Below are 22,077 nucleotides of genomic sequence, written 5' to 3' on the forward strand. Positions count from 1 at the left end.
GACATCTGTATGATGAATTTTATCATTTTTTTGTACATTATCAAAAATTATTTTTGGATCGTAATTGAAATTTACATACATGGAATCAAACATTGTTCTACAAAATAACACTTTATAAGTGTTGTCTTATCTAAGCTTATTTTTTTTAAGGAAAGGTCTGTTATAAGACTTATATGATTTGTCTCCTGATTCTAAAATTTGGTGTATATATAAAAGAACAAAATTATCTTTGTCAGTGATGAAATTTTCTGTAAAAAGTACTTTACATTTATCTCTTACTTTTTCACCTTGGATGATTTCTGAAATTAAAAACCAAGCAAAAAATTGTTTTAGTTGATAAGAAAATACAACAGTAACTACTTTCTAAAGAATATGATAAAATCGAGGATCACATTTAATTAAGCCCATTATTATGGCTTTGTCCCTAAATGTTTCAAATTAAATTCCATTATTTGATTTCATATTTTTAAATGATGTTACACCACACAATTTATTTAATGTTATAAGGTTTTTAAAAAAAACGTTCACGATCGTTGGGACACACTATATTTAACTTATCAATTACAATATTTTTTAATTTGCTTCTTCGTTTTCTTCTAAACTTTCAATTTATTATTAATAATGCAGTGTTCTAGAATGATCACATACTTAAGTACAAGTGAACATTGTCCATATGTTTTTGGAACTACAGAAAAAATGATAAATCATATAAAAACATAACAACAAATTTTTGGAATGCAGTGTATGCAATTTAAAAAAAAAACATTACGTACGTTATGTAAGACAGCAAACGTATGGTAAAATCATATGTTGTTTCAAGGAAATTCAAATGAAAAAACTTGGAATCTTGGAGCATGGCTATTTATTTCATGTTATTAATATTAATAATATGATCCAATATTTCGGAGTCATCCTGACTCCCTCTTCAGGGAACTGTACAAATTACAATATTTATGATATAAAAAAACATAATGACATATTACATTAAGTGAAAATATAAGTCACCTATGCAGATGCGAAAATAATGAATGAGAGTCTAGGACTACTTTCCATGACAGGTGGCGACATCTCACAGTTGGTGAGTGTTGGTGAGTTTGGACAAAGAAAACAACAAATTTAAAAGGGAATTTTCCGAGATGATATATATTTCGTACTTCAACGGTAATGTTAATAGAAAACTAGATACCAATAAGCTACAGGATCATTACAAGTCCTTTTTATATGAACTTAGAGACAGGATGCATGGGTGGCGCTGTTCTTGACGGTAGTTGCCTGATAGGTGTGCCACTTGATGGCCACGTTTCTGTTGGTCGCTGTTTCCCTGTACATGCATTGACCGTAGGTGCACCCTTATGTGGTGACAAGACCTTAATGCCATATTACCACATTCAATATCTTTCAGTTACAAGTGCTGAGTCAGGATGTGACTTATATTGTAAATAACTAATTTGTACATACATTTTAACTGGTAAAATCTATAATAGTAAGTTTATTCCATTATTAGTACACTATTGCCATGGTTATGACAGACTAGTCTTTATCAGTCATGCTGCGTTTAACACTTTCATGTTCGCATCTGCATAGGTGACTTATATTTTCACTTAATGTAATATGTCATAAAGTTTTTTTATATCATAAATATAGTAATTTGTACAGTTCCCTGAAGAGGGAGTCAGGATGACTCCGAAATATGGGATCATATTATCAATATTAATAATATGAAATAAGTAGCCATGCTCCAAGATTCCAAGTTTTTTCATTTAAATTTTCTTAATTATGGCAAAGGAGCAAGACGACAGTAGTTTTATTATCAAATATATGTTGTTTTATCTGTGACTAAAATTTTACAAAAGCAACACGTTTACGGCGACATTTATACATACGTCATTAGGAGCACAATAAGATTTTTAACCATTGTAAAAAAGAATTTTCAAGAAATAGTACATTAAAAGAACATTACAATAAGGCTTACATAAAAGTTAATAAAAAATGTTAATAGCATGTGAATAATTATGAACCGTTAAAGTAATGTTTAATACATAATTTTCTTACTTTTTTCGAAGTGCATGTTAAACTATTTTGAAAAAAAGATTGAAAGTCAATATATACCTGTCAATATACGAAAACTTATGTGTTAATTAAAATTATAAAAATAAAACAATAAGAGTCATAAATAACATTATTTATTAGAAAAACATCTGAAGTACTATGCTAGAATCTCTTTTTTCTATTTAGTTGAATAATTGCTTGTCATAAACATTTGTTATAACACTTTTATTAATTACCACAGACTAACTAAAGTGGATTCTCTCACAACAACCATTCTTTACGCATATAAATGGTGTTTATTCTATCATTTTATGTAATCATTATTGTGACGTATACAACTCATGTTTTTCAGTAAGAAAAAATTTTTCTCTTTTATTCAGAACCTTTCGCCTCCTACCTCAAAGCTTCGTACCCTCGTTATCAGCCCCCTGCCACACTTTTAAAGATGAATTTTTTGTAGTTTAACGTAGCTTGCCTGATGGTCATTTACTTCAGATTACCTAGTGAGGAATACTACTTTCTTAGTAATAAACATAAAAATTTATGTATTTTTGAGCTACAACTAAAAAACGATAAGATGGACGGTAAAAAAAGTGTTTTTCAGGACGTAAGAAATTTTTTTAGTTCATGTATTTCATATTTAATGAAAAAAATACGAAGAGACTGATATCGATGGATATCAGTATTAGGTCAGCCGATAACGTTCAAAAAAAGGTAAGTAGCAAAAGATTTTCAGCTGCTATTTGAACGTGTAAGCTTAACCTTGCCAACGTGACAAAAATATTATAAACTGAACTGTCTTCTTTACAGTTTTGCGATTTTTGATCGTTACTTTGTTTTTTTTTGGTTTCTATCACTGCCGTCACTTTGGTCTGCCATCAAGAAGCATGCAGCACTATCGGCTCCTTTTTTTGGCTTTTAAGGTTGTCATCACCATGGATATTTGTCTGCTGCTGTTCTTCTCGTCTTTGCTAGTTTTCTCGCAGCCATTACTTTTTTACGTATAAGCTCTTTACGGTAAAATGAAATCAAGACATGATAGACACAGCAAAAAGAGTGAGTCGTGAATATAAAAAAAAATCTGATTTTATGAGTCCGAAGTTTTTCAAACATCCTTCTCACAATAATTTGTGCTTGCACCTCTCGTAAGGGTGACGTCCTGAATCAGAGATTTTGGCTCAGCCGAACATCCAAGTTGGATCCACCTTGATTAACTGTTTTCATTTTTTCTTGATCAGACAAGAACACGAGTTTTTTTTCAAAATGTACGAGTTTTATTTTAAAATATACAAGTTTTCTACTTAAGCTTTTTAAAATTAATACTCTTAGTTTCTTCGTAATCTTATTTTTATTTTATCCTTTTTACACGCATACGCAAGCAAACAGTTATAAGATTTTTTCTTTTTTGCTGTGGTATCTAGCATATTTTTTGTTATTAGTATACTGTAAAGCAAAATTGTTTGTTTTGCCATTTAATTAAATATATTATTTTGTTAATAAGAGAGACTTTAATCCTAATTGATCATTATTGAATCAAATAGAAAAAAAATGATCAAAAAACTAATACAAAAAATTATGCAGGTTCTCTAAGATGAGTTTAGTGAAGTTTTAGACATGCTGCTACCACAATTGGCTGCATTTATTAGTGCTGTTACTGTATTTTATCGCATCAAGTCTATTAAAGTGCTAACTGTGCCGCAAATCAACCCACATCACACATCAACCGCGCAGTTATCAACTTTTTTTTTCATTGATTCTATTGACTGCTCATTTTAAATTTATATTATTTATTTAATTTTCTAACGTTATTTTAATAAGTTTCCCAGTTTTGAAATCGCCAATCACTACAACTTTTGAATTAAACACCATCGCTCTCACCACAAGTGTCTCCTTCTCTTAGCAGTTATCACTGCCGTTACCTATAAGCGAAAAATAGGAGGAAAGTCTTTAATTGGATAAAATCTTGAATTTAAAGAGATCTTTTGATTCCATCGATCAGTCTGTTTTTTAACTTTATACTTCAAAACAAACTTTGGGGTGAGATAATAAGCTAGAGGAAGTAAAACGGTCGTTTAACGCATCGTGTCCAGTCAAAGCAAAGGAAGCAAACAATAGTAATGCTCACGTGCTTCTGACATTGACAGAGACTCAGACTTTCAATAAGGATGGGTTATTGTAGAAGTTTATAATAATTGACAAAACAGTTTAGTTTCATGTAATATACTTGAGTCGAGTGAATGGTTAGCATGAGTTTGAGAAGTTGAAGATTGTGGGAGGCATCGATACGTGAGAAAGAAAATAAGGAACATGAAGCACATTCCGCCAAAACTATTACGCGCAATGGGAAGGGTAGATACGTCATTCTATTACGGTTCCGAGATCCCACAGTTCAATTGAGAAGTTCACGTAATCAAGCATTGCCAAGATTTCAGGCCTTGCAAAAAAATTTTCAAATAAATCCAAGATTATTCTAACGTAATAAGAAAGTATCTCGAGAGGGGTGATGTATCTTACGCGCACGATAACTCATCGGAAGATTATTGTTTTCCTAATTACGTGGTGCTTGCTTCGCTTTCATAATTACCGGTACGTTCTCATAGCTGACATTAAAAAATATATTTGCAAATTCTTGTGCATCCATCTGATCGAAAATACCAAAAATTTTTCTGGTTTTTTAAAAATGAAATCGAAGTTTTTCAGTTAAATACTATAATTTTCGGAGTAGCAGTCACGGTTTTTTTAGTAATTTGTACGTATCATAAAATAATTGAAACCTTAGAACTGCGACATGGAAACAAAAGCACAATCCTAAAAGAGTTTGTCGATGAAATTAAAGGTTTGCCTCCTATTGAATCAGGCAAAATCAATTTGGTCGATTTTGCATCCAAACTTAAAAATTTATGGATCGCGGTTAAATCGTTACATCATTTAGGTTACCTAGACAGTCCAGATTAAGTAAAAGAAGTTTTATGTAAAATTCCGAAAATTATGTTACAAGATTACACAAGATTTTAAGTAGCCAAAGAGAATAAAAAATCGCAATTAGAAATTTTGAGTGCATTCTTGTATAGTGAAGCAGAGTTGAATTTGTCTGCCAGCATACTTTATTTGCATAGTTGGAAGTTCAGATAAAGTACTGAAAGAATCAAGTTTCCATACACGCATATCTAATCAAAAGGCTGTTCTCTTGCTTTGTCTACAAGAATCACATTCAAGCAAAAGCTTGGAAAAGGTGTGTGCTTTATGTGAGCAAACTAATCATTTAACAGCAGTGTGCAAAGAGTGATCTAAGAAATTATCAGAACAGTGATGAAAGACTGCCAAAAAGATCGGTGTTTGTATCAATTGCTTGGAAAAGGGTCATTTGCGTCCTGAATATCAAATTTAAAATCGTTGCAAGCATTGTAAACAAAGGCACAATACTTTTCTACACAACTTTAATAAAGAAAACGAAGGACAAGAGCTTAATCGCTCTGCTATTTCTCACTTTTCAGCCAAAGTAGTTAAGCGTTGTCTTCCTTCAAGACCGAATTAGTTATCAACCAAAGAACTTGCATAAGTAAGAAGTGAAACTTAGTGAAAAATAGTTCCTATTCGTGTAGTAGGGTAAACATTTTTTTAAAACGTTTATGCTCTCTTGGATAAGGGATCAACTATTTCTATGATCAACAAAAAAAATTTCAAAGACATCGGAGCTGTTGGAAGATCAACTAATGTTGCTTTACGTATCAAAGGACATCAAAATACAATTACTTTTTTAAATATAAAAGTCTGTCTCACGATCCAAACTTCTAACTCTTCTTTTTAACTAAATCATGTACTTGTTGTCAAAAATATGGCTTTACCTAAGCAAATGTTGTCAAAAGATTTGTCAGATTATTGCAAGTTGAGAACCGGTATTGAAATCCCTCCTTTTTAATTGTTCTGGAAATTTTAATCGGTCAAGATCATTGCAATTTAATCATTACTTGAAAATATTTTAAAATCAAACAATACTCGTTGTTTATCGCTAACTTTTTACTCGGTTGATCCTTACACGGTCAAATCATAAATAAAAATACTAATTTTGAAAATAATCAGGCTAATTTTTGTGAAATCAAAACAGTAAATACCAATTTCAATTTAAATAATCTTGTCAAACAAAATTTTGATTCAGATGCATTAAAAATAAGTACTATTCCGCGTAAAAATTTTGACATTAAACGAGCCACATGAATTTTGGAAAAAACAAGTAAAAATTGCAACAACGAATGAGAAGTCGTTTACTTAGGAAAGACAAAATTTACGAAATTCCAAATAGTCGCATAAATAGCTTAAACAAATTACACCATTTAGAAAGAAAATTAGATCGGGATCCAGAATATGCAGCTTTGTATTACGAAGAAATGAAGCACCTTTCTGAGTTAGGATACCCGGTAAAAGATCATTCAGTACCCAATGAAAAACTATGGTACTTACCACATTTTGAAATTGAAAATGTAAATAAGCCGGGTAAAGTACGTTTCGTTTTTAATGTGGCAGCAAAGTCTTGTAAAGTTAGCTTAAACAATTTTATGTTTACTGTTCCCAATTTATTACTAAATGTAATTAAAGTAGTCATACGATTTTGCCAACACTCTATTGCTTTCGAAGGGGGCATGATAGACATGTTTCTAAAAATAAAGGTTCGTGAAGAAGATTGTGATGCTCAGCGATTTCGGTGGTGGGGGAAAGATAGCTCTTCCATTTTTAAGAAATTTGTAATGTCCTCTCTTCGTTTTGGTGCCAAGTCTTCTCCAGCAACAGCCATATTTATTAAGAATAAGAATGCTAAGCTACATAAACATATACACCCAGGATCTGCAACAAGCATGATTCAGGATTTTTACATGGACGACTATCTCGATTTTTGTGAATCTGCGGAAAAAGCTGAAGAAAGAATTTTGGAAGTGATAAAAACAAACAAAGGTGCCAATTGGAAAATGCATAGTTGGGTTTCTAATGAATAGATGGTTCTAATAAATATAAAAAAATAGAAGGAAACTCAGTAATATAAGGAAATTTTTATGGAAAAACAAAACGCATTTTGGGTTTACAATGGTCAACTATTTCTGATACCTTATTTTTTATATTTAGTGGAAAAAGATCTCTTCGAAATTCTTATCTGGCGTAAGGAAGTCCATTAAAAGAAAATTTTTCAGCATAATTATATCTATTTACAATCCATTAAGTTTTTTAGCTTCTTTTTTGATTTAGTCACGTATCTTAATGCGAAAATTTGGCAAAGCGTAATTGAGTGGGAAGATGAATTAAGAGAAAAAGAAATTATTCCTTGGAAATGTTGGCTTAAGAATTTAGATTCCGTAGAGGCTTGCGAAATTCCACGTTGCTATTAACTTTGGGGTCATTCCTTGAAATTAATAGCTTTACATACGTTTTGCGATGCAAGCCAACAATCTTATGCCAGGGTCTTATACTTTTGATTTTCGTTATCAAATGATGAAGTTCACACTACTTTTTAAGTTCTAAAAAGTCAAACATCTTCTTTCAAACCGTTCACAATTTCACGTCTAGAATTTCAGGCTGCAGTCTTAGGAGTAAGAATCGTGAATTTAGTTGTAAAGAAGCACACTTTTAAAATTGACCACCGCGTTTTTTGGTCTGATTTAGAGACAGTCTTAAAATGGATTTTTTCCGAGCCAGTCTCTTTTAAATCCTTTGTCATAAATGATTTGTGTGAAATTTTGGAAAAAAGCAAACCATCGAAATAGAAGTGGACTTCCTCGCGTAATAATCCCGCAGATGACGCGACCAGGCACGCTCCTGAAGCTATTTACAAAAATAGTAGATACTTTTGGGGCCTGCGTTTCTTTGCGAAATCGAGAATTCATGGCCATTGAAAAGCTTTAGAGAAAAATTAAAGAACTATCACATGAGTTTTTTTAACAACAGAAGCTGATGATTTGACTCTCTATCTTCTCGATACTGAAAGATTTTCGTCATCGTATAGATAAACTCATTCAACCATGCGTCTTAAAAGCTTCAAATATTTTTTCAAACACTATCTTAGAACAAAATACAAATCCTTTAAAGATTAAGCGTCAAGACTACGCAGAAAAACTATGGATCCAAAAAATTTAAATTTCGTCATTCAGTAAGGAAATTTTAACACTTAAAAATTTGAAAGCACTAGCGTGGGGAAGCAGGATCTTAATTTCATGTCCTATATTAGACAATCAAGGTTTTGTTCGAGTAGGCAGTTTCATCAAATCTATTCTCAGGAGTTTCATGAGGTTTCAAAAATTTATTTTAGACGGAAGACATCCAGTCACACGGCTTTTGATAAGACATTTTAACAAGCGATTTTCTCATTGGGGAACAGGAACGGTTTTAAATGAATTAAAATATCTGTATTGGATATTGGGTGCAAACAGTGTTTTAAAAAAGATAGCACGCAATTGCGAAATTTGCAAAATTTTACGAGCTCAGCCTTCCAATCCTATAATAACATAATCTCCCAGTGATCTAGTTTTAATTTTGAATAACCAAACACCACAAAAAAAGACGTGATTGTAAAAACTTTCCTAGGCAATGATAAGGAAATTCGCGTAGCAGAAGTTTAAATTGCTAATTCGACCAACAAGTAAACTAATCAAATTCGGCGAATCGTTATAATAAACATATAATTGTTTGAGAGGGAAGAATGTTACCAACGTATATTGTAAACGAAAACTTCATTCACTGTTAACTCTGCACTGTTTATGTTTCAGTATAAAAACATATTTATTTTGTTTTTTCATTTATTAGAGTTCTATTTTCATCGGTCAAAGGGCATACAGGACTGCAAGATCTAGGCCAGGTGAACGAATACGGATGCCATGTTTGGAGCCATTTTCACCTCTCTTCGGTGATTTGAAACTCTATGAAGAGCCACGACATAATGATAGTCATAACGAGTGTTTTGCCACTTGAAAATGGAACAAGCAGTTGCGTAGTTACGATGTCTCCAGGTGACCTTAATTTTGTTATTTTTTTATCTCACGACTTTAGATTACGACTCAGAGCAGAGCACTTCAGTTTTTCCACTTTTCACTTTTTGCAATCTTCTACTGAAATAAGAATGAACTCTTTTGGCAAATAAATTAACGTTTCCTTATTTTTATGATCAAAAAACACGAAGCATTAGAACTACCGAAGGATTTTTTATTGCGTTTAATTGCTTACTTCTGAGGAAACCATTGAGGTTATGTACATTTTTATAAATATCTCAAAATTTACCGATCAGATCTTAATGAACTTTATGAAGGATGTAAAAAAAAAATACAAGAAAAATTATGGTATTGAAATAAGTTAATGAGCACACTTCTAAATTTAATGATTAAGAATGGCTCTTCCGGCATTTAGTGACTTTTGTTGCGATATTGCTTCGAAGCCGTTGGCTAAAAATACAAACATAACTTCGAATAATTTGACTTGACCACACATGAATCTTTTTTTCTTACAACGTGTATAGTATACGTCAGGTAACACTGAAATGATTATAACGAGCTTTAATTCTATAGAAAATACTTTCAAACGAAAAAGTTTTGGTAAAGAGGTATGGTTACAATATTCTGGTAAAATTTTTTTTAAAGTTGTGCGTTAGGCCTCTATGGCTGAGTTACCTATTTAAATCCAAATAATTCTGAAGTTCTCTTACATGGTAAGTATAATAGCAGTTTTTTTGTACTGTTTTTTGTCCAGGGTTAATTAGACATTTACAATAAGTATTTTTAGAATTGGACAGCTGTATTATTAAATTAATTAATTTTTGAATGAAAAGTTTATGTATGCCATTTACTTGCTCGAGTAATATTATTATCCTTAAACTTTGGGTAACTTGTATTTTTGAAATACAATAAAGTAAATAACAATATCAATAGTAATGCAAGTAGTCTACATTTCAAAATGTTAATGGAAAATATGTTATTTAATTCTTTTAAATTAAAAATTTAAAGTGTAAGAGCAGTGTATCGATTTAATTATCAATTTAAAAGTTCTAAGCATTCTTGAAAATTAAGTGTTACCCTCTTACTTTTAATTTTAGTTAATAAGAAAATTTTTTTGCAATTGGTATTCAATTATTGAGTCACAACTTCTCGTCCTCTCAGAGAACCTGAATAATTCTTTGTATTAGTTTTTTGATAAAATTATTTCTATTTAATTTAAAAATTTTGAACATTGAAGGTATTATATAGCTACACGTATGAGCACATCGTGATTCAATAAAACAAAAGTCAATTTTTTTTGGTCGTTGTCAACGTTATAGTATCGGCTCTTGCGACTCTTGGGAAACACACATAGTGTTGTGCCATAGAGTGAATAAGGAACTGCTACAAGAGGGATCAGTGGAACAAGGAGTTGCCGAAGCACGCATAAAAGCAACTTCCAAATAAGGACCAAGGTGGAAGAATACCTAGGACTACAATAGGAGATCGAACAAACAAGAATGTTAAAGGTTTTGGTCATTATCGTTCTCGCTTGGAGCATATGATAAGTATTTAAGATTAAAAATAAACGAATATATTTATATTGTCCCAGCGGGTTCTGTTAAAACTTTTAGTGTGATACAAATTTATTTTTGTTGTTATATTTATTTTGCTTTCAACATCCTCCTCTTAACATCGGTGGCGTGTCAGAAGAGTAATTTATCGTGTGTCAGAAAGATTTCGGATCATGAAGAAATTGATCGGGTTAAAAGCAAAAAAAAATGAATGAATGAATAATAATAAAACTAGACACGCGATAACAGTTAAAACAAAACGGGTTCACCATCGTGAACTAACAACGCAAAGAATCGTATAGAAATTTATGAGTGTTTAAGCGCTACTAAACAGGCAGGTAATGAAAGAAAACAGAAAAGAATAATAATGTACTTACAATGGAGAACTGTAACGATGCACAAAGTGACACAATGTGTGTTAGAGAGGACGAAGTTCCCTTGTATCTGGAAAATGAGTCAGAGTCAAAAATGCTGACCAAATTTTTGGAAGATAGCCTGGAAACCCCAAAAAGATTGGGAAAAATGAACAAAAAATAGCACCTTTTAATTTTAAAATTTTTGAAAAAAAAACTAAACAAAGTATTGTGAAAGGGAAAATTGCCCCAATGACTGTACACGCAGCAGGGCCGAGTTCGGAAAATTTTAATATGGATAATACCGTAGGAGGACACGGAATATGGAGCTGGAAAAGTAATAAGCGTCTATATGAGGGACGGGGTAGTACACGTGGGAAACATACTCGAAAATTTCAATACTCAACTAAAAACATAAAAAACACACCGTGAATTCTCAAAGAGTTTATGGCACGAGAATATTGGAGACTTGCACATACCCAGCAATTAGAGATTTCGTGACCTGTCAACCGAGATTAAATATTTCGTGACCTGTCAACGAACTGAAAGGGATATGAGATCAAAGTGCAGGATACTAGCAGAGGGCATCGTTATTTGATTTCTCCCTACGCAGCATTAATATAAATGGGGAACTCCTGAAGCACGAATACCATCTGGTTCAACCAGGTGTGGTACATACCAGCTCCATAGTACACCAGCAAACCGAATACATGCAGCCTTCGAATGCACACAACATACTAGCTCAGGTTAATAGCGCATCAGGAGGTATTCCAATATTTAACGGGAATTTAATTAACTTACCGCTATTTCAAGATGGCATAGATAGTGAAAACAAAAATTCTGTAGCCATACGAAAAATGTTACGTAGGGTCATTAGGGGGTAAGTTATGTGCAAGAATCATGATGACCCATAATCCAAATCCACACCTGGGAAAAATAAAAAATGGTACTAAAAAACAATTTAGATAGAAAAGCGGCTAAACAATTTGTGTACCACCTCAGAGCACCATGAAGTTGACATGTAGCTGGACTTGGACTGGCAATGATAGAGGAAGCCATAGAAGCCGCCACAAGCATAGATAACACGATGAGTTTGCAAAACACAGAAAAAAGACCGTACAATTCCTATGCAACATAGGAAAGTTGCCACAGACATAAAAGGTATTAAAAAAAGCTGCATTAGCTACCAATGATGCACCAATAAAATGCATAGACAGAGAGTACGAAGTGAGTGGGTTCGGCGAAGACGATATATGGTGTTCACATTATAGAGGACACTACAAACACACTACGAGGGTTTGCAAAAAGCTGTATGATAATGCACTAACTGAAGAAATAACAAAACTCGATAAAATACCTAACGAACCGTGAGAAGAATCTGCCTTAGGGACAAGAATGGAACTGCGTATAATAACTCATTTTATAATATGTGGCAAAATGGTCTCAACTTTGATGGTTATAACAATTATTTTCAATAGCAAAAAAAAATATGAGCATGGTGGTAACAGATGCTTGAATAAGAATAACTATTATAATAATAATAATAACGCTAAAGTAATGCTAACGTGGTTCCTGGGTAGATCAAAAGCCACGCGGCATGGGGGGGGGGGGTTTAGTGGGTATGGGTGGTCCAATAAAAAAAGTCCACCTAGTCCCACACTACTACTGTCCCTGCGGTGGGCCTCAATGCATTTTCCCTCCCTCCACAAAAAAAAAAAAAAAAAAAAAAAAAAACTACTACTACTACTACTACTACTACTTCTACTACTACTCAGCAAAGGAGGAGAGCAGGTTACGAGTCGGCTTCGTAAGCTGCCAAATCCGAAGAAGAATTAAAGTAACAAGACATTACAAACGCCTGGGATATGGAAATGTCTTAGGCAATTGTAAGGAAAAAAACAGATTCAAGCTTTGCTTCCAGTGTGGAAGCTCAAACTTCCAGAAAAAAAATGTCAAGGCCCAGCACGATGCTTCCTTTGCCTAACAACGGACAACAAGCATGAAGCAGGGAGTGAGAGCTGCCCTTTTGTTAGAAGAGCGCTAGGAGAGGCCAGGAGGAAAGCCCAATCCGGTCGAAAATAAAGTAAAGGGGCCTTGAGTTGGAAGGCTGACTGCTGTGGACTCACGCTGCTCTGGGTACTTTTACCTATTAGCAAGGGAAATCATCAAGCTTACAGTAGTGCTTGCTAGGTCAGTGGCCTACTATGGAGCGCTAGACAGGGTGCTAGTCCTCAGGGATCTCAAGTCCTTTTCAGGACTAAAGAGGATTGGCACCTCTAGCAAGTGTTGGCGAGTTTGCTCGTTAATGCTGTGAGATGCGATGGTCTCCCTGGTGGCTCCACCCTGAAGAAGTGCTAACGCGGTTTTGTGATGGAACAAACACCACGTGGCATGAGGGGATTTAGCGGGTATGGGTAGTCCAAAAAAAAAAATCCACCGAGTCCCACTCTACCACTGTCTCTGTGGTGTGCCTTAATGCATTTTCCCTCCCTCCACAAGAAAAAAAAAAAAAAAAAAAAAAAACTACGCTTAAAGTAGCTCAGAGTGAGGATTAAGTCATGACTTACTTTTAGAAGACACATCAGTAAAGCCACTACGAAGGCTTTAAAAGTAACAGGAGTATTGCCTCAACTGTTACCAATATCGGTGGCCAACGATAATCTAAAAGAAGGATTCTCGTGTTTGTTGCAAACCTTATTATGTTGTACGACTTGGTAGTCTAGATAAATGCGTTTGCTATGGTATGGTCTTGAAACCACTCACCCAGATATTAGTAGGGAGATTGCCAGCGCCTATGGTAGAGAGTGTGTCACTCATTTTCCGCTGTTTTGAGCGCCCCGTCACGGCAAAATAGCCGAACTATACGCACGTTTCAGCAGCGGAGAAGAAGACCAAATTGTGCGTACGATAGGTACCTAGTAGAGGGGGAAGGAATATGTGCGTATACATGGGTATAGCTATAAATGTTTTGTATTCTAGCTGCCTCGGCCTCGGCTCTCCAGCTCTCGGTCTCGGCTCCCGGCTCTCGCAGCTCACAGCTCTCGCATGCATGCGTATACCTATATCTATTCCTAATGTGATGTTCCCTCAACAGCGGTTTTTAATGTTGGACAGTTATTATATGACCGGTCATATATTACTCATTAAATGTGTATTAAATACTTGCACAGCTAAATACTGTGTTTTCCTCGTATAAAATAAAAAAGTAAGTAATAAAAACTTAAGCCCCGATATTTAATGTAACTTCTTAAAACTTGATCTCTATAAAATGATCATTTTTACAACTTGAATAATTTATGTTTTAATAGATTTATAAAAATTTAGCACATTAAAAATATCAGAATAATATACACACGCCTCACTTTGATTTTTAAGTTTATTCAATATAGAAAGACTTTTCTGTAATTCAAATGTCATTCTTCAACACATGTAACTTCTCTAATAAGAATAAGTAACTGTAAAAATATTTAGAAAAATAATAATTCTACTTGTAGGTCAAACTTTAACACAATTATCAATATAAAGAAAAAATAAGCTAATACTTAAACTTAAACTCTGGAGCTTCACGATAAACATGTGTCACTTTAAGTGCTTAGGGCAACAGTGCGTTGGTAGTCGAGGTAGCTGAGTACTGCGTCGTCTACTTTGCTTTGAGCATTCTGGGGTTCAAATCTCGCCCGCAGCAGAACTTTTTTTTTTTTTTACGATTTCTTTTTTTTTTTTTTTTTTTTTATGGTAGTACAAAACTTTTTTTTGATAATAGTATTTAATTTTTATGTATATGTTGCGTAACGACCACGCTTTGTAAGTTCATTCCTTGTAAAGTTGGGTGATTTTGTTAGGTATCTAAATTTTTTAATAAAAATATAATATCAATAGTGGGGAAAATGCTAATTACCATTTCATCCTTTTTTAGATGGCTATAAAACTATTATTGATAAAGTTAAAAATCATCCAAAAGTCAATAAATAGTACTAAGTTATTTTTTACTATTCTAACAAAATGGTTATGATCTCACTTCGATGAGGATCACACCTTTTACAACCTAATTAATAATTGTGTAAAGCTTATTCAAACAATTAATTAAACTATTAGAAACCAGGAAAATTCTTTAAAACACTTTTTATCAAATGATTTTTCATTGCTATTCCGAGTTAAACACGAGTTTATTGATAAAACGCTCAGTTAACTGGAGAGCAAAGTATGGCATCGCTTAACATGAAGGAAACCATGAAAACATTAGTAAAATAAAAGGCAAGGTAATCAATATTGAGGACTTAAAAATTTTTTTCCTACTTTAGAACTAAATTTTGCCTATTTTATAGATATAACTTATGTTGTACAAGTTCTTGGACTAATTTTGATGATTTAGATTAAAAAATTGTTTTTAAATCCATACGGCATTTACCAAAAAAATTAAATTTATAGTACCTTATAATTTTTTCGTAGCCATAATTGTGACCACTTGTTAATCGTCTATATTTTGTTTAAAAAATTTCTTATCTAATAAAAGGGTAGTCTGAGTATGTCTTATGGTGTATACATGTCATAAAATGTATGTAAAAAAATGTATTGTGGGAAAACTGGGTTTTTTTGTCTGTGAGCACAGCACTTAAAATGCTCATAAAATTATCCGCTTTGATCAAACTTGTCTGATTGTAAACCCTCAGCTGAGACATTTAGCCCAAATCTAACAACAAAATTGTGGCCTATTTAAATCATAACTACTAAAATTAATCTTAAAACTTGATAACATGTATATGCGTCCACGTTCACAAACAGAGTTCTATTTCTCGTCAAAATTCAAGTTTTTTGTACTGTTATAATACTTTTTTTTGAGTTAATATTCGATTTACCTTTATCTCACAAAAATGCCCATCAATTGATGCACATAATAAGCGTATGTGTATGTGTATGTACACACATCAATATGTTACAAGTCACATTTTAGAACTTGTTGAAACAATTTTAACAAATTCTAATTTTTTTTCTTAAAATTAGAACTACCATCGACAGACAAAATTTAAATTTTACTTACACATTTTTTTTATTTCAATGTAAATATGTTAGTAAGTTTTAATCTCTGAGTACATACGTCTATAATTTTTTGTACCTATAATAAGGATTCTCATGATTGGTTCTAATGAACCTTAACTTATGATTTTGTTTTGGTATACGTACTAAAGCTAAAAAAAACCATTGTGATCGGTCAATTTGTTTTTAATTAAAAGATATGAACCTTTAAAAATCAATGTTAAAATAAAGAAAGTTTTGCTTTTTGTTCTTAATTATTTTTTTAGTGTTAGATTTTATAATTAAAACTTTACAGCAGCATTAAATTCCTGACTAAACGCATGATTTAAAAAATTTCAATAAATAAAAATAATAATAAAATTTGATACAGGTAAATTCGGGTGTACGTATGCATCAATACTTATATCTCTACAATCTTTTAAAAAATTTTAGTAAGCCTAGTTGTTTCTAATCCCGTACCTAAAGTCGCTGAACTTTTTTCGATATCTTCATTATTTTCAAATTAAGAATCATGATATTATGTAAGTATTTTAAATGACAAATATTAAATATTGTCTAACAAAAATTATAGGACTAAACCATATTTTTAAAGTGACTATAATTATACCCGGATTTAATTATTATTAGTAGAATTAATTTAGTGCAACATAAAAGTTAAGAAATAAAAAGTATCAATAAAAAGTTGAGAGCTAAGTAATTGGTAGAGATTTTTTTTTCCAATACCTACTACGATTCATTTGAGAAATCACTAGTTTCTCAGCAGACTATTCAATGATTTTATAGAAATTCTACTCGAAATATTTTTAATTGTTACTGTTATTATTATTATTATTATTATTATGACTATTATCATTATTATTCATCCCAGGAATCGAACTTGTACTTTTTATACTAAAGATATCTAAAGACCACGTTTGTTGAACGCATTATATTTCATTGTTTAGGTGGTAGTCTCATTTAAGTATTGTTTCTAAAAAATAAACACAGGAAAACATCACTGCTTTTTTTCAATTAAATGGTGTAAAACGATTTTTCAGCCATTTAAAAACGATTATTGGCGATTGAATCGTTCAGAAGATATTCAAAAAAAAACAAAAATTACTTTCAAAAGTTTCTTTTTTATAAGCTCTACAGAATTTGTATTTAATACTTTGTTGTGGAATTTAAATTTATTTCTGTAACAGATACACACTCTTTTTTGACTGTTTTTATGTTTATTTTGCATTATAAAGCGTCTGCATTAATTGATATCTACAACAAAACGAACAGTACAAAAAAATTGAATTTTGACAAGAAATAGAACTCTGTCTGTGAACGCGGACGCATATACATGTTATCAAGTTTTAAGATTAACTTGAGTAGTTGTGATCTAAATAGGCCGCAATTTTGTTGTTAGATTTGGGCTAAATGTCTCAGCTGAGGGTTTACAATCAGACAAGTTTGATCAAAGCGTAAAATTTTAAGAGCATTTTTAGTGCAGTGCTCATAGACAAAAAAACCCAGTTTTCCCGCAATACGTTTTTTTACATACATTTTATGACATGTATACACCATGAGACATACTCAGACTACCCTTTTATTAAATTAAAAAATTTTTAAACCACATATAGACGATTAATAAGTGGTCACAATTGGCTACAAAAAATCATAAGGTACTATGAATTTAATTTTTTTGGTAAATGCCGTATGGATTTAAAAACAATTTTTTGATCAGAATTATCAAAATTAGTCAATGAACTTGTACAACATGAGTTATATCTATATAATAGGCAAAATTTAGTTCTAAAGTAGGAAAAAAATTTTTAAGTCCTCAATATTTATTACCTTGCCTTTTATTTTACTAACGTTTTCATGGTTTCCTTCATGTTAAGCGATGCAATACTTTGCTCTCCAGTTAACTGAGCGTTTTATCAATAAACTCGCATTTAACTTGGAATAGCAATGAGAAATCATTTGATAAAAAGTGTTTTAAAAAATTTTTCTGGTTTCTAATAGTTTAATTAATTGTTTGAATAAGTTTTACACAATTATTAATTAGCTTGTATAAGGTGTGATCCTCATCAAAGTGAGATCATAACCATTTTGTTAGAATAGTGTAAAATAACTTAGTACTATTTCATTACTTTTGGATAATTTTTAACTTCATCAATAATAGTTTTATAGCCATCTAAAAAAGGATATAATGGTAATTAGCATTTTCTCCACTATTGATATTATATTTTTATTAAAAAATTTAAATATCTAACAAAATCACCCAACTTTACAAGGAATGAATTTACGAAGCGTAGTCGTTACGCAACATATACATAAAAATTAAATACTATTATCGAAAAAAAGTTTTGTACTACCAAAAAAAAAAAAAAAAAAAAAAAAAAGAAATCGTAAAAAAAAAAAAATTCTGCTGCGGGCGAGATTTGAACTCCAGAATGCTCTCAGCAAAAGTAGACGACGTGGTACTTAGCTCCCTCGACTACCAACGCATTGTTCCCTTAAGCACTTAAAGTGACACATGTTTATCGTGAAGCTCCAGAGTTTAAGTTTAGGTATTAGCTTATTTTTCCTTTATATTGATAATTGTGTTAAAGTTTGACCTACAAGTAGAATTATTATTTTTCTTAATATTTTTACAGTTACTTATTCTTATTAGAAAAGTTACATGTGTTGAAGAATGACATTTGAATTACAGAAAAGTCATTCTCTATTGAATAAACTTAAAAATCAAAGTGAAGCGTGTGTATATTATTCTGATATTTCTAATGTGCTAAATTTCTATAAATCTATTAAAACATAAATTATTCAAGTTGTCAAAATGATTATTCTATAGAGATCAAGTTTCAAGAAGTTACATTAAATATCAGGGCTTAAGTTTTTATTACTCACTTTTTTTTTTTATACGAGGAAAACACAGTATTTAGCTGTGCAAGTATTTAATACACATTTAATGAGTAATATATGACCGGTCATATAATAACTGTCCAACATTAAAAACCGCTGTTGAGGGAACATCACATTAGGAATAGATATAGGTATACGCATGCATGCGAGAGCTGCGAGCTGCGAGAGCCGGGAGCCGAGACCGAGAGCTGGAGAGCCGAGGCCGAGGCAGCTAGAATACAAAACATTTATAGCTATACCCATGTATACGCACACATTCCTTCCCCCTCTACTAGGTACCTATCGTACGCACAATTTGGTCTTCTCCTCCGCTGCTTAAACGTGCGTATAGTTCGGCTGATTTGCCGCGACGGGGCGCTCAAAACACTGGAAAATGAGCGGCACACTCTCTACCATAGGCGCTGGCAATCTCTTCACTAATTTCTGACTGAACATTAGTGCAGTGAGCCCTCCGAGTTGCTTTTGCGTATTATAATATATAAGTGTAAGCAATAAGCATTTAGTGGTGCTTGCAAAAATTGCAGCTAACGAAAAAGCGTTAGATGCCAGGTGCTAGATCTCAGGGACCCCGAGTCTTTTTCAGGACTCAAGAAGATTGGCTTCTTTAGCAACTGGTGGTAGGATCGCTTGCTAATGGATTGAGGTAAAATGTTCTTTTTTAGAGACTCTACCTACTGCCAACTACTGCCAAGCAGAATGGGGGGGGTAGTGGGTACTAGTGGTTTAACACAAAAAAAACAGAGTCTCATACTACTGTTGTTTCTATGGTGTAAATTAAGGCATTTCTCCTCTCACAGAAAAAGTTACTCAGAATGGAAGTTTTCTGCTTGTTTTTCTTTATTTTCTTTTTTTTTGTGTTTACCAATGTAGATGCAGTGTCTAGCGCTGATTGAGCTTTAAGCTTGCTGCATTCTGCTTTCGGCATGGGTGGGGCCTGAATGTTTGAGGCAGGTGAACAAAAACTTGTATCAGCAGTGTATGATAGTAATGAATGGTTATAATATTTTTTCCTGGTACACGCATTACACTTATGCTAAAAGTGGTATGTCTACGGGCAGCTTTTTGTGTTGGTGATGACCTTCCTCTCTGGTTTGTATAGGAGATTTGGCAGCAGGTGAAGCATGATGATAATACGTGGTTACTGCTGAATATAATTGGAATGGCTATACGTTTCGGAAACAAAAAATGTGGTGGGCTGACTAGTCTAGGCTAACTACTACTGATAAAGCTATATGGTAGCAGTTGTCAGTGCATCGTTGTTACCAGCCTGTTTTGTCAGGTTCACTGCATTTATCATGGGTTAGTGGGCTTGTTGCTTGTCTTTCCAGAGCACTTGTCGTAGGCCTACATAAAATTTATTACTAAAAAGTACTTCTTACACAACTATAGGGCCATCTCTTTTGGTGGGAATCAAAAACGAAGGCTAAGCCTGTCAAATCTAAGCAGTAGCGTTAGCAAAGACAATAACATAAGCGTTGTTAGCAACCAGACGTACGAAGAGCTTAATTCTACGGAAAGTGATGATGTGGAGCTTAGATTAAGCGAAGTTGAAAAATGGAGGGAGTTTAATCTGCTACAAGAAAAATTAAAAAAAAAGGCTTGGAGTTTTTAACCAGACGTATGGAAACACGGCAATGGTCGTCAAGGGTGGCCTTAAAGCTGCTTTCAGACACCACAGATCAGTAGAAACTCTAAGAGAAACTGTTTTCTTCATCACAAAAAAAAATTCAGTTAGTATATGAAATAGTTTTTTTCAAATTTCTGCTATTTTGATAACACAGGAGAGATAGTTCTTGTCGGCACATTCAGAAAAAAATTCTGATTTTTGCTTTTAGAAAGAAACAAAAAAGAACCAAAACACTGCACCTTCTAAAAGAAAGGGTAGGTGAAGTTTAACAAAAATATGATTTTTTTATAACAGAAAAGACTAAATTAAAAGAGTAGATATGTCAACAAAAGTTTTGGTAAAGGTGGCAGAAGGACAGGCCTTTTCCAATATACTTCAACCGATGAAGGCGACTTTTAACCCTAAAAAGTATGGTGTTGTGGTCCAAAGTATTGGTGCAACAGAAAAAAGATATGCTAATCAGAGCCAAAGATGTGAAGAATTTTGCTGCGTTCTCACAACTAGTAGAAAAGACGGTAGCTGGATAAGAAATAGTGGTACTAAGCATAAGAGAAGTAACTCTAGAAGTTTCAGATCTGGATTTCATGATGGAAGAAGAAGAGGTTAAAATGGCTTTTCAAGAAACTCTTAGACAAAACAGCTAAGAGCCTAAAGTAGTAGTTCGAAAACACAATACCAGAAGACAAAGGATGGGGCTAATAACAGTAGAAGAATCCACCGTTCAATAAGCATAAAATGTTGCCAGATAAGGAGTTGACTTCATAAGCTGTGGAATCTGAAGGAGAATGACTATAACAAAATGTTGTAACTTCCTAGGATAAAGCCACGTCTTAGGTGACTGCAAAGAAGAAACTAGATCTTAAATATGTTCCTAGTGTTGAAGCTCCAGCCACCAGAAAAAAAAAAGAATATGGTCTGGCATGGTGTTTTCTCTGCCCAACGGCGGAAACTAATTATGGAACTAAAAGTAGAATCTGCCCGAGGCACGCGTGACTTATTGTCAAAAAGATAGTCAAAAGTGGAAAATTCAAGTAGTTAACTCCAAAGTCCAATCATGGAGGTTTTTAAAGTCACTGAATACAAATTTTATATCAAATTTGCGAATTTTTATCCTCTTTATCTCCTATCAACCACTCTCAGGGATGAAATATCATATTTTATGTATCACAACAAAGTTACTTTTTTTTATGATTTTTGGGTCACTGATTACAACTGTTGTAAACTTTTCAGAATTTTACATCCCTTGAATAAAAAATGCTGAAACTGTGCTACAAAATAGTTTGTTATTACTAACCACAGTGATATCTAACAACCTGTTTATTCAACGTATACAAAATCGGTTCCCATGACATATATAACAATTATTACAAGAAAAAGTTTTTATTATCATTGTAGTCGTAATCATCTACATCTGTACCTAACTCTGAGGCCAAGCTACTTTCAGCTGATTCTTATTCATTTTCTTTGTGACTGTATGTCATTACTATTACTTCGTGAAGACATGCTTTATTGTTTTTTGACAATAATTCTTTCTGTAAGCGATATATTCTAGAAAATTTATTGCAAGCCTCCTGGGCATCTTCAGATATTGGACCGTA

This window comes from Copidosoma floridanum, unplaced genomic scaffold, assembly GCF_036245765.1.
Source record: "Copidosoma floridanum isolate Cflo_tuat_1 unplaced genomic scaffold, Cflo_Japanese_pri ptg000030l, whole genome shotgun sequence".
Classification (NCBI taxonomy): Eukaryota; Metazoa; Arthropoda; class Insecta; order Hymenoptera; family Encyrtidae; genus Copidosoma; species Copidosoma floridanum.